General features: G+C 41.3%; 1 long non-coding RNA gene across 1 annotated transcript in view; it reads right to left on the reverse strand.

Annotated features, from left to right (window-relative positions):
* Nucleotides 1–16,568: 16,568 nt before the first annotated feature.
* Nucleotides 16,569–19,701, reverse strand: part of LOC115069000 — a 6,046-nt gene continuing 2,913 nt past the window's right edge. The window contains exons 2-3 of the long non-coding RNA XR_003848355.1: nucleotides 17,998–18,087; nucleotides 16,569–17,422 (exon numbers count right to left, since the gene is read on the reverse strand). This is a non-coding gene — a long non-coding RNA (uncharacterized LOC115069000). The remainder of the gene's footprint in view (nucleotides 17,423–17,997; nucleotides 18,088–19,701) is intronic.

Below are 19,701 nucleotides of genomic sequence, written 5' to 3' on the forward strand. Positions count from 1 at the left end.
ACATGGGTGCACTTCCATACACACAGACAATACACACATACACATTAAATAAAAATAACAAATAAAATATTTTTTTTTAAAAAGGAAACCAGGGGATCAGTGGTTAAGAGCTCTGGTTGCTCTTACAGAGGACTCGGGTTTGGTTCCCAGCACCCACATGGTGACTAACAACCATCGGTAACTCCAGTTCCAGGGAATCTGATGCTCTCTTCTGACCTCCACAGACATTGAACAACATAGCTTTGCTTACATACATGCAAGCAATACACTCATGCACATAAAATAAAAATATTAAATAAAATATTAAAAAAGAAAAGGACTAAAAATTAAATCTCAGGCCCCAAGCCTCCACAGTTCTTTAGATTTTTTTCCCTTAACTTATATAATCTATAGATTCTCCATAAAGCACCATTTTTTTTCAGAATGACAGTTCTCTGGGAACCACTTATTCTTTCCATGATGTAACAATTTCAATGCCATTCCCTCAGATTTATCTTTAGACCACACTCCTGAAAAGGCCACAGATTTGATCTCTGCTCTGAAACCGTTTCTCATTTTGGCATCACTTGCCACTTTCCTGAAGAGGCTGAGAGTCTTTGGGATCAGAGACTCCTGTGTGTCTCCTCCCTTAGGCTCTCTTGTCACATTTGACTGTACACAGACAGCACTTTCACTTCAGCCAGATCGCTCACTCCATTGGGAACACTTTGAACCTTCATAGTGCTGCAGGAAGAGAGGCCCCATTGACCCAGTTTACAATGTTTTCCTCACTTCCTTTGTCCTCAAAGTCCAAACTTTTACCAACCGATATTCACCATAAGCTATCTGTACGGTCACAAAACCTTACAGCTGTAAGCGCTGCCTCTCATTGAGGAGAGTGAGCATCATACTTTACAGGTGGCTAGTGCTAACTATGAAACACAACCATGTCCTCAGATGAACTGCACTGGCTTCTGCTGTTCCATGTCTACACAGGTGTTGAGTAGATATGTCCTCCGAGGGTATTAGAACTGAACCTCAAGAGACTCAGAGGGGGAGGTCTAAGGACAGACACTGGAGACACTGGGAAACACTGCGCACACTGGGAAAAAAGGGAGGAGAGTCACCATTTTGGAACAGAGTGCTGGACTGATGGTGGATCTCAAATATGGAAGAGAAAGGGCACATGAGAGTTCATGTCTTTGTAAGTGACCCTCTCCCAGAAAGCATAAACTTTGTTGGCAAACCCAAATAAATATTCTTATTCCCCAAACTGTAACTTAAGAGGGACCTTGTGGTGGTCAAGGTGAGTTAGGACCACGTGACCCTGGGATTCCAGAAAGCAGTGGGTCTCGCAAAGGAAAATTCAGTGGGCCCACAGGTCTGGTTGCACACGGTGACTCACACGCATCAGCACCATCACTATATCTCCTTACTTTTCCTCTGGGATGGGCTCCGTGAGTCACAGTTCCTTGTTCCAGAGAGTTAGATAATAGATTTTCAAATCAAAAGAAATATCCAGCTGTAGAGGCAACCACACTTTCAAAGTCACTGGCCATTCATTCCTAAAGGCCAACGCCACCAATATCAGCCACACTGGTGTGAGCAGTAAAACTCCCGTTTCCAGTGTTATCTATGGCTACCATTCCACTCCAATAAAACACGCACACCATCTCAGTCACTGCAATTCAGGCTTGAGTTTGTAGCAGTTCCTGCTGTGTCAGTGGGTTCCAAACTGAGACTCTGGCAGAGTCTCCTGTGGAGCTTCCCAGATGACACATAGCTCTCCCCAGCGGTCCATTTCCCAAATTCTGGCATGTGCATCAGGTAAACCACCCCAACACTGGCTGCAGACTATTGAAAACTTTAATCCTGGACATAGAACACTTCTCTTCAGAGGACATTAATCACCCTTGTTAGGTACCCTGCACTCATTCTGGGTTGGGGGAGCTAGGCAGAAGGGTACCCACAGTTACCTAGAATCTGAGGTATACCCACAGTTATTAAGAAAAGCAGTTTTGCTGCACTTCGCTCCTTTACTGGTGGGGTCATCACACTTCTTTTATAAAGACAGAAAATATTTTTGGTTTTGAGACGCTATTGCAACCTCTCAGATCTGCTTTTGTAGCAGAAAACCATTCACAGCCAATGCACAAGGCAATCTCAGGTAAGAGTGTCTTATAGTAAGCTTTACTTATACAACAGGGAATAGCATCCTTTCTGTTTGTGAGCCACCTGTGTCTTTTGTGACTCTGGTAAACCCCTGTGTTCTGAGAGGGTCCTCTGACTTTATGCCTGCTGTCCCATCTCTCCATTGACTTCATCACCATCATCTTTTTCTGAAACACCAGGCTCTGGCAAGTGTTGTGTCTTAGGTACTTGATTTTAAACTGTCCCACACGAGTAGATTTTAAATCCTTCACATTGAGGCTTGTTCCAAATAGCTTAAAACCTCATTCCCACTTAAAGCTGGGCTATTCTCTTAGCAAGTCCAGACATTTTTGTTTGAATTTCTCCCAAGGGCAGAATATAATTTGACATGTAATCAATAAGCTGATGAAGATATTGTTCACAGAGGTAAATGGGGTGTCAGAAAGGCCCCATGTTCACAGCCCTATCACAACTGATGCCTTGCTGGATGAAGTCTGCAGCCACAGACTTTGCAAGGCTGGCTACAGCTGCCTGCCTTGGATACACTGCACAGAGGTAGGTAATCACTCTTTCTGGGGAGTACAGGTCAAGATGAACAACAGATGTAATTAGACATTGTTTCTTTTTGAATGGAACACAAGTGAGTTTCCTGCTTGTGATTTGCACACTTCTTTCCATCCTCCTCTCCCTTTACAAACTATTGGTATCAATCAGGTCTTCTCCTGTAATAGGGGCAGTTTCTGAATTCAGAAAAATGATACCAATATAGGCAGAACTTAATTTAGACTTTAGGAGTGGAGACACTTCACTCAATAGCAGTTGTTTGCTTTTCACCATCAGATGGGACAACTGCTCGGAAAATCTCATTCCCCTTCAGAATCTGCATAAGCACACTATGCTTTTTACAGTCCTCTCCTAAGCATGTCACATGTTAGTGGAGAAAGAATGCTGTCTCAGCAGTGATTTTAAAACCCTAAATCCAGCAGTGCCAGGCTGTGACAGTCTCTCAATTTGGTGCTGCCGTCTGAGATTTTCAACTTAATTTCTCATTCCGGGCCCAGCTCGCTTGTCTTTGCAGTGCACCTCAAACTCAGAAGTAGAGTGACCTCTCGCGTCATTAGTTTTTTGTAGTAATGTCTATTAACAGCATTATCACACTCTAGAAGACAGAATTTGAAGTCAGATCTTGTGATGCACACTTGTAACCCCAGTATCTGGAAGGTGAAGACAAGAGAGTCAGGAGTTAAGGCCACTTCAAACACACAATGAGTTTGAGGCCAGTGTGAACTACACGAGACCCTTCTCCAAAAAGCTAGAGAAGGGACTGGAGAGATGGCTCAGTGGTTAAGAACACTTGCTGTTCTTCCAGAGGATGTGGGTTCAATTCCCAGCACCCACATGGCAGCTAACAATCATTTGTAACTCCAGTGGCAGGGGATCTAATACCCTCTTCTGGCCTCTGTGGGCATTGCATACATGTGGTGCACTTACTTACATGCAGGTGAAACACTCCTATACATCAAATAAAAATAAAATATTTTTTTAAAGAGCCAAAGAAGACAGAATTTGCCCACCCATCTCCCATTATGGCCTGTGAATTCTTTTTTTGCTGATTCATAAGGGTATACAGTTCTCACTCAATACATCATGTTGGATTAATTCTGTGATAAATGTTTTCTCCTCTCTATATATTAGAAGGACTAAAAGAGAAGGCAAAGAAATAAATTTTATTTAAGCTGATTATTGGCAAAGACAGTAGAATACAGTAGTTCAAACTACTGGGGACTGAACACAAACTAGAGAACAGAATATCTGACATGTTCGTGATGTCATGAAAATCAAGTAAAGAGGGTGTTCGGTGTGGTTAATTCAACTGAAAATTGAAAAAGAAATTGAACTTTGAAGTTCTAGTCCATATGATAAATAAGCAGTGAAATCCTTGTCCTTACACATAAATGGCACTCTGAACTCTACCTGCCAAACCAGTGGTCTCTGGTTGAAGACCAGTGGCTACTCCATCTCTGCATTTGTTTTGCTACTTGTGCAATTTAAGTAGATTAATGACGTTTTTTATTTGTTTGTTTTTGTTTATAATACACTCTTTCTACTGTGGTTTGCATCAGTGTCAACAAAGCCTCCTGTGTTGAAAGCTTGGTCAACAGCCTGTGGTGCTGTTGGGATGTCAGAAGCTTTTGAGAGTTGGGGCCAGGTAGGAGAAAGTTCATTTAGTGGCAGTATCCCTTTGAAGGGATATTGGGAACCAGCACCTTCCTAGCTTTTTGGTTTCCTGGCCATCATAAGGTGAACAGGCCTTTTCCACCACACACTTCTACCATTATGTATTTGGGCATTGAGTCACCATGCCCAAAGCAACAGGGCCCAGTGAAAATGGACAGAAACCTCTGAAACCGTGAGCCAAAATCAATCTTTCCTCCTTTCAACTCAACTCTCAGGTACTTTCCAGGGTAATGGAAAGCTAACAAATTTTTAATAGTGGGAAACAGTAAAGCTGAAGATAATACAAAGTAGAAGATAAAAATATTGATATTTGCTTTTGGAATGCATTTATAAACTTAGCAATTGAATATGAAAGTATATATATTGCATGTGAAAATTTAAATGATTATGCACAAAGTACTAATATATAATGTATAAATCTGGTAGATATTACATGAAGTAAAAGCTATCAATTATGAAGACAGAGATATAGTTCCATGACTGAAGTTCTGGCCTACCATGGACAAGGCCCTGGGTTCAATCCCTAGCACTGCAAATAATAAATTAATAATAGTAGTATTAGTAGTAATGAAGCCGCTCCCCACAAAGATTAAAGGATTATGTCACCTCACAAATTTTCTTTTTAAAATATTTATTTATTTATTATGTGTATGAGTGTTTTGCTGAATGAAAGCTTGCAGCAAGACCACTGAACTGCACCACTCCATGGATAGAAGCAACAGTTTATTTGAGGACTGGGCTGCCTCCCAGGGAGCAGAGAACAGCAGCCAGCAAAAGAAGCATAAGAGGTTTTATAGACATTTAGGGGCTCAGGTAACTTTCCATGACACTCCTGCCTAGAGGGAGTGACCATAGGGGAATGAGCAAGCTGTGACTTCCTGATGAGCAGAGACTTTTATGGAACCTGGTCTTGTTTCTGGGGAATGCTGAGTTTTGATTTCCTCTTTCTGGCTGAGGAACCTGGGGAGCTTCCAGCACTGCCGCCATTCTGGGGACCTAACAGTTGCCAAGTGCACCTGTGTCATGCAGTGCCCATGGAGGTCAGAAGAGGGTGTCAGATCCCTGGGAACTGGAGCTACAGACAATTGTTAGCTACCATATGAGTGCTGGGATTCAAACCTGGGTCCTCTGCAAGAGCACCAGTGATCTAATATGCTGAGTCATCTCTCCAGACTTATTACTTCACAAATTTTCATACAGCTTTACTGGGTTATTTTGTTTAGGATTAACTTGTTGAATATCCTGCTTGGATGCAGAAAGAATTAGAGTGCAGCCTGACTAATTTTACTTTAGGCTTGGCTGATACTGGCTGTGTTGTTTGAGTAAAGCTGTTTAGCTTCTGCAGGCTTTAGCTTTCTCATCTGAATCGTAAAGCTATAGGGCTTGATAGATCCTAAATGCGTTCTCAAGTTTTATTATTGCAGTGATCTGTGAGTCTTAGTAACTTGGGAAATCATCAGATCTCAGTGTATTTCAATATCCTTTCTCCAGTTTAGAGTTTTCCACCCTTGACACCCAGTGTCTTGGATAGATTATTAATAGCTCTCTTGAACATTCTCTAAGCCAAATAAAGTACTTTGGTATTTGGATGTTAAAAGACTTCTATGAACACAATAAAAATAGTTCAGTCATTTTACTAGCTCTGTTGAAAAGAAAGGAGTTTCACTTAAATTGTGAATATGTCTGCATCTATTTTACTGAATACTAGATTTTTTAGTATAGCATTCTCTTTAATGAAAATCCTAAATTGTGATTTTAATAATGCCTTTTAAAACAGAAAAATCTTCCCATATCGTTTATTTTTCCTTTCATCTTCTTAAAGATGCAGAATCACCCTTCCAAACATCTGCTATACAGACCTTTGAGGTCTAATTCAGGTGTGAAGGTCTTTATTGAAGATTAATTTGCTGTCAAGTGATGGAAACTCAATTCAAATTGGCTTAAAAAAAGTCTTTATTGATTCAACTAACAGAAAAATATTTGCTACCAGGTATGCCAATGATATATGGTTATTAAATTGTAGCTTTTTCATTATGTTTCCATATTGAGAATCTATCTATAGCCACTTAATTCTTCTGAAGATTTTTCTTGATAGTCACATAGATTGTCAATAGCAAGTCCAGGTTTAACAGCCACAAGAAAGAGAATCCTTTCACAGTGATTTCAGTAAATACCCGACACTGTCACTGGCTAGGCAGGGGTCATATCTCCTGCCTGACACCTTCTCTGTGACTGGGGCAGGAGCTGGCTCAGCACCCAGAGCTGTCCTTGCCCCTAGTGCACTGATAGTACATGGGAGTTAGGGAAGAGAGGAGGACAGCCTCACCTGACATGAATGGAGAATAGAGATTCATCAGTGCTTGCCAAGCCTAAGCTTCAAATATATCTGGTGGAAAGATACTCATTCCTACACTGCATGCTCTGAGACTGCTGTCTTTCACATCTTTCTGTCTGTCACCTGCTGTCTTTCACATCTGTCACCTGCTGTCTTTCTCATCTGTCATTCACCCATCACCCATGCTGCTCCCGGTTGACCTGTATCATAGCAATCTCTTCCTGAATTTTAATTTATAGCATCTCTCCTTGGGGTTTGGAAACCAAATGAGCAAGGTCATTCAAATTTTTTCAAGAGAAGAGATGGACTCTGAATGAAGTCATAGGAGAGTCTCTGTGAGAAAGAATTAAAACTTTCTGAAAGGTTTGTTGGCATCTCTTAGGACCTGTCAAATACCATTTCTGCCATTTAAAAAGAATTTCTTTGCTAAAGCTGCCTTCATATTAGGGAGCATACTGTTGTAATTCCAAAACCCAATGAGTATGAACGGTAAATACCACAAACATGGTTGCTTTAAGTAAAGATAAAAATTTTGAGACTTTTCCCAAATTTAAGTGGGTTTCTGATCCAAGGCAGGTGGCTGTAGTGTGCTGTTAGAAATAGAAGCACAACAGTGAATAAACGGAACTGAAGAGTTGTGTATCTTTATTGGACTTATTAGGTTTGGAATTTCATTTTACCTTTTCTGTCTGTAGTACCTGTCTGATCTCAAATATGTACGCTGACATACATGATTATGGAAGAACAGGAAATTTTTTTAGTACAAAACAATATGAATTCCCACATACAGCATATATTGAGAAACATGCTGTTTTGATTGTTATGTTTAGAACAATCATAATTACATAGAGCTCTCAAATGTTTCATTTTAACTAGAGGCTTATGTCTCTATACAATGAGATTCTGGTTACTGTTTTAAAACGTTCTTCAGAGGTGGCAGGGTTGGTTGATTTTGAGTGTTGATAGAAGTGATAGAAGCAGTTTGTTGACGCTGTCAAGAATTCCCATGTAATTTTACTAATGAGCAAGGTGACTACATGACAACAGTGACCATTATATTCACCTGATCAAGACTCTGGGCTTGAGCTAGTTTGATGATGCTCATTCCAGTACTTAGGAGGCTGAAGCAGGAGGATGCTGAGCTCAAGGCTGGCCTGAGCTATATGGTCAGACCTGCTCCAAAAAAGAAAACAAAATAATTGCCTTGAAATAGGATTCCACGACGCGGGTGCACTCACATACATGCAGGCAATACACTCATACACATAAAAATAAACATATAAATAAATAAATAATTTTCTTTTAAAAAAAGGAATAGTAAGTAGTACATTCTTAAGGATGTGGGAGATCTTTCATATTTACTAGGAATGCAAAAGATTCTTAACCAGGATGTCCTTTAAGCACACTGCTGGCCGCCCACCTCCCACAGGGCACAGCCCCGCCCTTCTGCTTCTGGCAAAGCCTGGGGGGCGGTGGGAGGGAGGTATGTGGTTCCCGCTTGGGGGTGCGTCTTTGTCTCTCCTGCCGCCCACCCTGCGCGTGGGTTAAGCAGCCGTTGCTGGGTCACTGGATGGCCGAGGGTTGCAAAACAATTGCTTTTTCCCCATTCTTCCTCCCCAGGCCTTTAGGCGCCGTCCCCACGGTCACCTCCCTTCCGTTAGCCCTAGGAAAGCCTTTCTTCTCCCTTCACTTCCAGGGACCTCACGGCTCTTTTCCCACATGGTGGGGAAACCGATATGGCTCTCTTCTGATCCATTTCTCTCACGGCATGTCCCTCTGGTCTTCCCTCCCCTGTTTCTTTTTGTCTTAACAGGTCCTTGAAAGTAAGAAAGAAGAGGTTCCATCAAGACTGACAGCAAAATTAGCCATACTAGGCGAACGCTGTTACAGAAACGGTCAGTCTCTGCAGATGAAGCTTCACGTGCTCAGACTGCAGATGTGTCCCAGGATTGGCTGCTGATCCAAGAAGGGTGTCGTTCCTTCCCCACATCCCCACCTGGAATCTATTCCCGGCTGGCCCTATCACAGTGGGCAAGCACTTGACATCAATGCTTTTAGAGGATTAAAAACTGTTGTTGGGCACACAGTGTGTCAGACACATCATTCAGGAGTCCTGAGAGTGCTCTAGGACCATACCACATCCTGACAGTGCTCTATGGTGGTGCTGTTCTAGGAATACTTGCCTAGTAAGATGCAGCAAAGCACTGTGACCCATAGGTTGTAAGGCTTCCTGCCCAAACTCAAGATATAAGACTGCGCCGACTCCTGAAAGATCAGGTAAGTTGAGGGATTTTGTTACAGTCAAAAAGAATGTTTAATAATTGCTTTAATCTTTTAAAAATGTTTAATAATTACAAATATAGAGTCCAGTCACATAATTTTCCATACAGCACCTCAAACCCTGTGAAATTTCCAATTGGGTAATGAAGAGATGTGTTTGGCTCACTGGCACTTACGAAGCCCACCTCTCTCGTTTCCTCACTTTCCACAGGGTTAAACTGAATTCTTACTTGACTGTAGAACAGAAGAGAAAATTCTTTTTCATCACTATTGTATGTGAGGAACTCATTCCTCGCTTTTGTTACCATGTGTCTAAAAGGTACATTCAGGAGCTGTGGAGATGGGCTAGTAAAGTACCTGCTGCAGAAGCCTGAGAACCAGAGTTGGGATCCCCAGCACCCACATATGCCAGGCATGTTGTAACCTAGAGCTGGAGGAGTGAAGACAGGTGGATCCCCAGAGCTTGCTAACAAGCCATTCTAGCCAATCAGTGAGCTCTGGGTTCAGTGAGATACCCTGTCTTCAAAAAATAAAAGCTGAGGAGATGGCCCAGTTGGAAAGAATGCTTAGCTGTGTATGAGGGCCTGAGTTCAAGTCCTTGAAATCCGTGTTAAAAAGTGGGCATATTTGTGTCTGTCAATAACTTTAGCATTGGTGGTGTTAGGGGTGGAGACAGGCAAATCACAGGGACTCTGGCCAACCAGCCTCTGTGAGATGGCAAGCTTCAGGTTCCCTGAGAGGTGGTCCTGTCTCAAGGGAATAATGCACACACACACACACACACACACACACACACACACACACACAGAGAAAGGGACATTCATATTCATTACATCCCTGAGTACAAGAATTTGTATTGTTTTCAGTTATCTGATCATACACTCTTACCTGCCACCAGACAGAAGGAAACAATCAGCAGCAGTAAGGGTAATGGATAAAATACTGTTCTTATCATTTTATGTTTGTTTATTTTTATACTCATTCTATTTACACACTTCTATGAGAAAATTGGTTAAAAATCCATTTTCCTGGGAAGGACTTCAACACTGAGGTTAAACAGATGGATTGAAAGGATTAGTTTCTAATGGAGTTATACCTTATCTACCGTTGTATTCTTTGGACCAGAGCTAAGTCTAGCAGTAGTAAATCGACAGATGTGAGTCAAGTGACATGCTTAGGCATATGAATCTATCAAATATTTCTAGAGAATCTCTGATTTTGTAGTATTGCGAATACAAGGCTAAGTAAGAGTAAGATCACTGCTCTCATGAAGTCTAAGTTCTTTTCATTTAATTTTTTAATATTTTATTTATTATTTTTATTTTTATGTGTATGTATGTAAATGTACCTGTGTCTTGCAATACTCTTGGAGGTCAGAAGAGGGGGTTGGATTCCCCTGAAACTGGAGTTATGGAAAGGGACAGTTGTTAGCCACCATGTGGGTGCTGAGAATCTAACCAGGGTCCTCTGCAAGAGCAGTCAGTGCTTAACTGCTGAACCATCTCTCCAGCCCCTGAAGTCTTAAGTTCTAGTAAAGGAAGACAGAAAACAAATAGGTAAACAATTTTCAAACAAGGAATTTTGGATAGTGGTACATGCAGTGACGAAAGTGAAAGAGACCAGAGGATGGGTTCTTTTAGATTACTTGCTTAGGCCAATAGTCTAAAGAGCTGGCACTGTGCTGAGACCTCAGATACACACACACACACACACACACACACACACACACACACGGGTTATTCAGCTATTTAAGATCAGAGGTAAAGCAAGTCTGCAAAAGCTGTGGAGGAGGAAAGAGCTTGATTATATTCAAGATGTTGCTTTAACTACCATAGGTGGAATTCAGAGAACGCAGCACAAGATGAACGTGGACATGAGTAGGGGCCCATCATGCAGGGATTTGAGTACCCATGAAATACGTTTGAAGCCTAGTTAAAGTATGATGAGAAGCCTGAAGCGACTTTCATGAAGGGCAGTAATATGATTGATTGTGGAAAGGTTTGTCCTCCAGTGAATGGATCACAGGGTGGGGAACAAGCATGCCAGCAGAGGACGGCAGCACAAACCGGGAAGCAACGATAGGGATGCGGGATAAAGTGACAGAAAAGTGAAGGTCTGAGGTGTGCTTTGCTGACGGAGCCTATGGATTTCAATGTTTTCAAGATGGAGGTGAGGAAATTGGAAGCATTTACTCCAAGTTCTCAAATTTTTGTTTTGAAATTAAGTAGATCACTGTACTGTTTACCAAATGGAGAAGGTGCTGGACGTGGTGGCACACGCCTTTAATCCCAACACTCTGAGGCAGAGGCAGGCGGATTTCTGTGAGATCAAGGCCAACCTGGTGTATATAGAGAGTTCCAGGGAACTATGAGAGACTTTGTCTACAAAAAAATAAATAAATAAATAAAAAATAAAGAAGACTAGGAAAGAAAAGAGGAATGAAGCTTTATTTTGGTTACCTTTAATACTTATTAGAAGTTTAAGGTTAGTTCTGAGTCTTGAGATCTATGGGAAGGCAAGGGGCCAAAGATTCAAAATTAGTAATAATTAGCATGTAGGGAATAAAAACTACCTAGGCCAAGTGTGCTCATAGAGAACATTCCTATAATATGATTATTGGAAAACAAATAAGCAAAGCAGGGCCATGAGTATAGTTTAGTAATAGAGTACTTGCCTCGTATACATGAGACTCTGAATGCAATCCCCAGTACTTCAAAAGTAAATTTAAAAAAAAAAGTAAAACAAATGGAAGAATAGCCAGCTAACTAGGAAAAAGAGTGTGGTGATGGGAAAGCTAATACCACAAAACTGGTTCATGGCACTGAATTATGCTAAAAGGTCATGTAAAATAAAGGTTTGTTTTATGTGTATTAGAATTTGGAAGGTATAGTTGTTAGGTGCTTTGACAAGTACAGTGAAGAGGAAAGGTATAAAGAAATAGCCTGAGCAGGGCCCAGTGGCATGGGCCTGCAACCTTGTACCTGAAAGCCTGAGGCAGAAAGGTCTTCAATCTGCATAGTGAGATTCTATCTCAAAAGGGAAAGAAAAGCAAGAAAAAGAGAGGGAGGGAGATGGACAGGGAAAAGGGGAGAGAGAAAAGGGAGGAATGAGAAAGGACATGGACCCATGATGTCTTAAGACTTTTTCCAATGGAGAGCTGAAAATGGAAAGAATAGAGGGGTTAGGGGAAATTAGGGTCAAAGCATGGTTTTAGTTACTGAGGATATTAAAGATTCTTTTTAGATTAATGTGAATAATAGAGTGAAAAAGAAATGGATTAAAAGAGAATGCTTACTAAGGGAGCGTGGTCAGTGAGAAAACGAGGGGCTGTGATGCAGGGAGATGTAGCAATATGGGCTTTGAATGGGAGCATGGACATACCATCTCTAAGAAGAAAGGCAGTGATATGGTTAGCAACAGATAGGTGGATAGATTTCAGGCTCAGACTGTGAGTGTTTCTGCCTGATAGTAGTTTGTTCTCTCACTCTTGGTCTTACTCTCGCTCCGTCTCTCTCTTTTCCCTCTGTCTTTCATCTCCAATGAACTGTGAGGTCAGATCAGTGAGGATGAGAAGGACCATTTGGGTAATATATTTCATGGAAGGAGAAGTTGTAAAATAGTCATTTGACCCTTTCTGAACACTTACCTTCCATGCATAGATCAGTGCTGCTCTCATCCCTTGTCATAGAAGCTTCTTGCAGTGGGCAGAGGTTAATTCAGAGTGCACAGTCATTCAAAGTGCAGAGCATAAATGACTGTAGAGTGCTCAGCCCTAAATAGCACTTCTATCTCCCCACAAGGCTCAAAGAACATCTCAGAAAAGTGGGCAGAAATATTACAAGAGTCAAATGACAGAGAGGACTGCTTTGAAACAGTGCCTTCTGTTAAGGGCAGGGCTGTTGGACTCATGAACTCACAAGAGTTGTGCTTGCCTGCATAAGACCTGCATAAGATCAAGCCAATCCAGCAAGTATTGGGGAGGGGCTCAGGAGGCCCCACCCCTAGCCGAGGGGCTGCTGATAGTTGTTGGCTGCTTAGGGAGAGTCGGTTTTCCTCAGGGCCATTGCCCCTTGTAGGTTGCCCATGCTTCAGTAGATGGCCTTCTACCCACCTGCATAAGTTCAGTACTAATTGGACTCAGTAATACCTGCAGATAACAGAACAGGGTCTTGGATCTCCTGGAACTGGAGTTACAGATGGCTGTTAGTTGCCATGTGGGTGCTGGGATTTGAATCTGGGTCTTCTGCCAAAGCAGCCAGGGCGTTTAACCGCTGAACCTTCCCTTCAGCCTCTCAGTGGATTATTTTTTTAAAAAAACAAAAAGAGGACACGAGCTGGGTGTGGTGGCGCACACCTTTAGTCCCAGCACTCGAGAGGCAGAAGCAGGCCGATCTCTGTGAGTTTAAGGCCAGCCTGGTCTCAATAGCGAGTTCCAGGCCAGCTCGGGCTACAGGGAGACCCTGTCTCAAAAAGACCAAAAAAAAGAGGCCATGAAGCTGGGAGAGCAGCGTGGGTGGGAGACGCCACCAGGAGGACTAGAATGAGGGAGGAGTGGGGGTGGAAAGAATCAAAATACATTGCACACATGTATGAAGCTCTCAAAAATAACTTTTAAGTCATGTTTGAAATGGGAAACATTCATCTTAAATAGTGGGCAATATTGGCAGGTCAGTTAGTAACTCGGTATTTGAATCAGATGATCATTTTTCAGTTTCAGGAGAAGTGATTTACAATGTTACTGTTTTGTGCTACAATCCTCCGAACAACATTGAAAACATCATGGCCTAATTTTACAAACTGGCCCATTCATTTGGATTCTAGACTTTCACAGGCTGGTGCTTCTGTTTGTCTCCAGCAATTTAATATACACTTACCAATTTTGGCTTATTTTTCTTTGCGTTTGTAATTTTTATCAATTTGGGCTTGTTAAGTCTACCTCCTAAATGGTAAACAGAAGACGGAAGATGAACTCTAGAAATCTTATAGCTTTATAGAATTAGGAGCAGTAATAGGGTTCTGTATTCCTGCTAATAGTGATGTAATGAGTTGAATAGCCCTTTACATTTTTTTACTGTACTCTTATTTTCTCCTCTCACATTGGATTTCTGTTTCTGTAAGCGTTCTTTTCAGAATGGGAAAGTGAATGTTATGATAAGGAGGTACATTAAGGGAAGGAAATGCCTTCCAAACTGATGAAGAATCAGCTGGGCAGAAGTTGAAGTCTTGGTATGGTAAGACAGTGCCGAGAATGAATAACTTTTGGAGGTGTGAAAAATTTGAAGAAATGAGATTTGGTGATAAATGAGACACTTGTTAGAGACAAGATTTAGGCTTTTAGTAAAGCAAGTTTAAGGAGTTTGTGATTTTTTTCATTATGGGAAACCATTAATGAATGCTAAGCAGGGAGTTTTCATATGCAACCATTGAAAGCAATGATTATTGTGACAGTTACATTGAGGAATAATAACAATAAAGGCAAAGAAAGTCACTACAATATTGAAGAAAAAAGATACTTATAGCCTGAGCTGGAGTTGTGGCAGTTTTGCTAAAAATGGGCAACATATTAAAATATTCTTAGCTTGCCAGGCATGGTGGTCCATGCCTTTAATCCCAGCATTCTGGAGGCAGAAGCAGGCAGATCTCTGTGAGATTGAGGCCAGCCTGGTCTACATAGCCAACACTCACACACATACATGAATATATATATACATATATACATATATATATTCTTAGTTTGTATTAACATTACATGGTGACTTGCTAAATGTTGGCAGGTAAGAGATGGGAGAATGAATGCCTTCTCAGTGTCTAATGAGCACCTTGCCAGATGTTAGCCTTGGTACAATAGAAAATTCTCTGAAGAAGGAGTGCATTTGTTGGAGAAAGGTTCTTGAGTTCAGTTGTGTCTATACCGACTTAAGACGCTTGTAAAAAAAAAAAAAAAAAGAAGAAACACTCGGTAAGTTTGTAGAGATACTCCAAAGAGCTTCTCACCAGCACATTAGTCATAACTGGAACTACAGGAGAACAGTAGCTTTCTCGCGATGTGCGGATAAGAATGGGAATTCTGAGGAACCCCAGTTTCTTTGAGGTCAATAGAGAAAAGAAAGAAAATAAAACAGAACAAGGGAAGGTAAGCAGAGGGGCAGGGAAAGGCAGAGCAACGGTGAAGGAAGCAAAACTTCAGAAAGGAAAGATGACATCGCCTTTGTGGTGGGCGTGCAAGAAACTATTTGGAACGAGTCTCAAGCAGTGAGTATCATTTACAAGGAAGAGACACAGGGAAGGGAAGATACTCCAACAGAACACAGAGCGAGTTTTGCTGGTACTCGACACAGAACTCTATGCGATACGTTTTTTGAAGGAAAGTTCAATTCTTATCTATCCAGTGATTATCACTACTTTGAAATTTAATTGGCATGTCTTAAACACAAATAGAGGAGAGGTGAGGGACAATTTTAAAGCATTTAGCTAGGTCACAAAGTGAATCGCTAATATTTTGAAGACTAAGAGCTGGATGTCAATTTTTGTTGAGTGGCCTGTGGTGGAGTCTCTAGATGTCACTACTGCACAGCGTTGCTCTGAAAGGACCAGGGAAAGACAGTCAACTGCTTATATTAACTGATGAACATATGCATGTAAATACCATATTTACACGTGGTGTTTCTTTAAGAAATGATGTTCCAGGCAGTGTGTATTACTGGTTTTTCATCTTGTTTTTTAGCAGTTCCATCAAAGAACAAAGTCATAGACCTAAAGCTGGTAAAGTCCTTAGAGAATGTAAAACTTCCCCTTCCTTCCCCATTTTATATGTTCAGAGTTGAATTGAAAAGAAGTGACATGACAAGAAATTTACTCAATATTTAGTATAGTAAGTGAAAAATGGAGAGTTTACAAATCACATTTTTCTTACAATACTATACATTATTAATGTGTGTAATGTATCATCAGTTATAGCAAAGCAAGGTGAAAACAGAACCTCCAAGTCCATCAAAATTTTCCACTACTTCCGAGGCAAAGCTTAACACTGATGAAACAGAACAGGCTTAGGAGCACTTTGAGTGCCATTGTTCTTGCTGTGAGCTATACAGTCATCTCAAGTCTCCCAGATAGCAAGAGCTGTAGCTATGTATGTATTTGCCGCGTCAGCACATCAAGCTCTGAGTATTCTGGGCAGAGGGTGTCAGGATTGAACAAACTATCACACCATCATGGAGTGGGAGGAAGGACTTCGACTGCCACTTTATTGTTTGAGACAAGGGTTTTTATACTTTTCAGTATAGGAGGCGGAGTCAGGACACATGATAATTGGGATCACCTCACTGTAAGGCTAGTTTTTGGGTCAGGTGCACCTTTTCTCAGAATCAGGAGAAAGTCCTTGTGATAAACAATTCCAGCAAATACCAACGATACCCAAGCTCTTACAAGGGGGAGGCGGAGGTCAGGACGCCATGTCCCTGCATCTCACCACCCCCCTTTTTTTTTTTTCCTAAGGAAGGTAACTCTGTCTTAGGTCGTTCTGGAGGGGTCACCCTTACCCGTCACTGGGAGACCTCTTCCCTGTCTTAGGTGGGAGCCCTCTCACAGAAAGTTGCCCATCACTGAGAATACCTTCGTCTTTTGTGCAGCATCTGAGGCCACACCTGTGGGACATCTGTATGGTTGTGTGAAAACTTAAAAGGACTTGTTGGGTAACAGTTTGTCAGGACTGAATTCCTCTGAGCTTTCTACACAAGACTGAAAAACACAAAGATCATAATGAGTATGAAATTGACAGTCAGTGATAAGGAGCCTGTCCACCTCTGTGTCCATCCTCCAATTCCTACCATGGTATTCCACCATCCTTCTGCTGATATGGCAGGGACCCTGATTTCATTAATAGATACAATTTGCCAAGTAAGAACCTTAGTAAAATTTGCAAAGGTCACATTCCATGGTCCCTTAAGAAAGGCATTCAATTGTTTTACAGTATTGGAGGCATTTTGTACATGGTAATGGGTAACACAAATATGATGAAAGAAATAAGAACATGTTAGCTGTTGCATAGCCCAAAGGGCATCAACTTGTTTTTGTAACAAGGCAGTTTGTTGATTTAAGTTCATTAGTCCAAATTGTATGTGTGCATTGATTGAGTTCTGAGTTTGCAGGGCTTCACTAACTTTTCCTGACAAGGTATCAACCGTGGAAGCTGTAACCACAGTCTGAGACAGGCGATGCCAGCAGCGACGGTAGCAGTAGAGGCGATGGCTATGCTAGTGATGATAGCTGCTGCTATTCCAAAATCTCTTTTGCTTCTGTATAATGTCAGTTCTACTCAATCTTCTGATACATTCACAGGCATAGGAAGAAGTGTAGGGATCCTCACAACCAGCGCAGAAGTGAAGGAGGAATTCCAGCAGTTGCTCGGGACACAATTACTGTAAGAACAATTAAGAACTTCTTCCAAAGTTGTGTTAGTAGTTATATTCCATAATACGAAGAAAAAGGGGGAGAGGACACAGGTGTAAGATTTCAAAAGGGGTAGCATCAAGGCATGTAAAAGGATCACAATAATAGATTCTAGCAAACATGGGTGCAACAAGTTGGTTAGGTTCCCTATAAAAATAGTTACACTTATTGTTAGTAGAGTTTTTAAAGCAAGGTTTTGGCCCAAACCATCGCATCTGAGTTGTGTTATTGTCTCTTATGAGAAGTTCTTCATCATTAAAGATACAGTCTCCCCACAATAGCACCTTAGGTAGATTATAGTTTATATTGCTTGATCAGCAGCAAGAAGCAGGGAGTACACCATTTCTGGTTAAATTTTGCTACAAGGGAAAATGTAGTATTGATTGATTGTTGTTGAATTCAGACATTGCTAGCGGGCCATCCTAACATATAGTTAGTGACATGTAGTGATGGAAATAATGAACTTTCCAATCTGCTATTAATATGGGAGGATTTTTTACTAGACTCCAAACAGTTACATTACCCTGTAAGCTCCATGTCTGTTTCAGAAGAATGAGGATCATCACCTTTGTTATTTTGTTGAGATGTTCCATGGTCTTCCAGGGGGTTGATCGTTCGACAATATCTTTCAGGAATCCAGATGGGTTTATCAGCACCTGGGGGAAAAACAAAAACAACTCCCCTCACCCACGCTAACAATGGTGTAGCAGGTTTCCATTCCCCAGAGAGGGGATCTTTCCATCGTACGTCCCCCAATTTAGGGTGTTTATACAAATGATGGCGTTCCATTGCTGTTTGTCCTGTTTTATCCACAATTAAAAAATTTAGAATAAAGAGTATGGATGACAGTTGTGCAGTAGGCGTAGGACAATATTCCCCTATTTTTATTTTTTGAAAGTATTGTTTTACGAGTTGATTAGCACGTTCCACAATGGCTTGTCCTTGAGGGTTATAAGGTATGCCAGTGGAGTGAGTGATTTTATAATAAGCACAAAATGTGGCAAATTTAGAACTTGTATATGCAGGATCATTATCAGTTTTTATATGAATAGGGAAGCTCATGTAAGCAAAGGCTGCAAGACAATGTTGTTGAACATGAATCGTGTGTTCTCCTGCATGCAAGGAGGCAAAAATCACTCCTGAATAGGTATCTATAGAAACATGTAGAAACTTCTGGGATCCTGCAGAAGGAAGATGAGTGACATCCATTTGCCATATATGGTTCGGTTTTAATCCTCGAGGGTTAACTCCTATAGCAGGAAGATTATGGAAAGGAGCACAATCCTGACACGAAGTGGTAATCTGTGTGGCAGCAGCCTGTGTGCAAGAAGTATGATGACGAAGAGAGCAAGCAGGTAGGTGAAATTTAGCATGTAGATCTTGTGCTGTGGTGACTGGCGTGGGAAGTTGTGTGGTGAATACCTGATTGTGAGTATGAAGGTCAGCCATCTGATTGCCTTCAGCCAATGGTCTGGGAAGATTGGTATGACTGCGTATGTGACCTACAAATATGGTGGCTTTTCGAGACCATATAAGATGTTGTAATTGACATAAGTATTGATGTATAGAGGATACTATGGAAATATGAGGAGCGGTTTCCAAGGGGATAAAAATCTGAGCTAAATAAACACTATCAGTATAAAGATTAAGAGGCTCATCAGGAAAGGTTTGTAAGGCCAATATACCTGCAATGATCTCGGCTGTCTGTGCGGAGACGGCTCCTACAGTTTGAGTTAAAACATGGCCATCATAGATTAAGACAGCATTACCATTCGGAGCGCCATCTGTAAAAACTGTTTTGGCTTTAGAGATTGGAAATTGTTTTACTATGCGAGGAAAAATAACTGGGTGTCGTTTGAAGAACTGCAGTAACTGATGCTGTGGTTAGTGAGATGAAAATGATGCTGTAGTAGAGGCTGAAAATATGCTCCATTCATCTAATCCTTCTATGAGATGAGCTACTTGGTCTTTGGTATATGGAAGAATAATACTATCAGGTTGCTTACCAAAAGTCTGAATACTAAGATGTCTAGCTTTCCAGAGAAGTTGCAATATTAATTCATGATAAGCAACAACAATTCTGGATGGAGAGATCGGTAAATGAACCCAAAGGATAGGAGCATCCTACCAAAAGACCCCCGTGGGAGCAAATTTGGAGGTCATGACAATAAACAAAAGATCTTTATCATAATCAATTTGTTGGGTGTGAGCTTGCTCCAAGTGTTTTTGTAATAGCAACAAAGCCTGTTGTGCCTCCTTGGTTACAACCC

The sequence above is a fragment of the Nannospalax galili genome, unplaced genomic scaffold (assembly GCF_000622305.1).
Source record: "Nannospalax galili isolate Female #2095 unplaced genomic scaffold, S.galili_v1.0 scaffold189, whole genome shotgun sequence".
NCBI lineage: Eukaryota > Metazoa > Chordata > Mammalia > Rodentia > Spalacidae > Nannospalax > Nannospalax galili.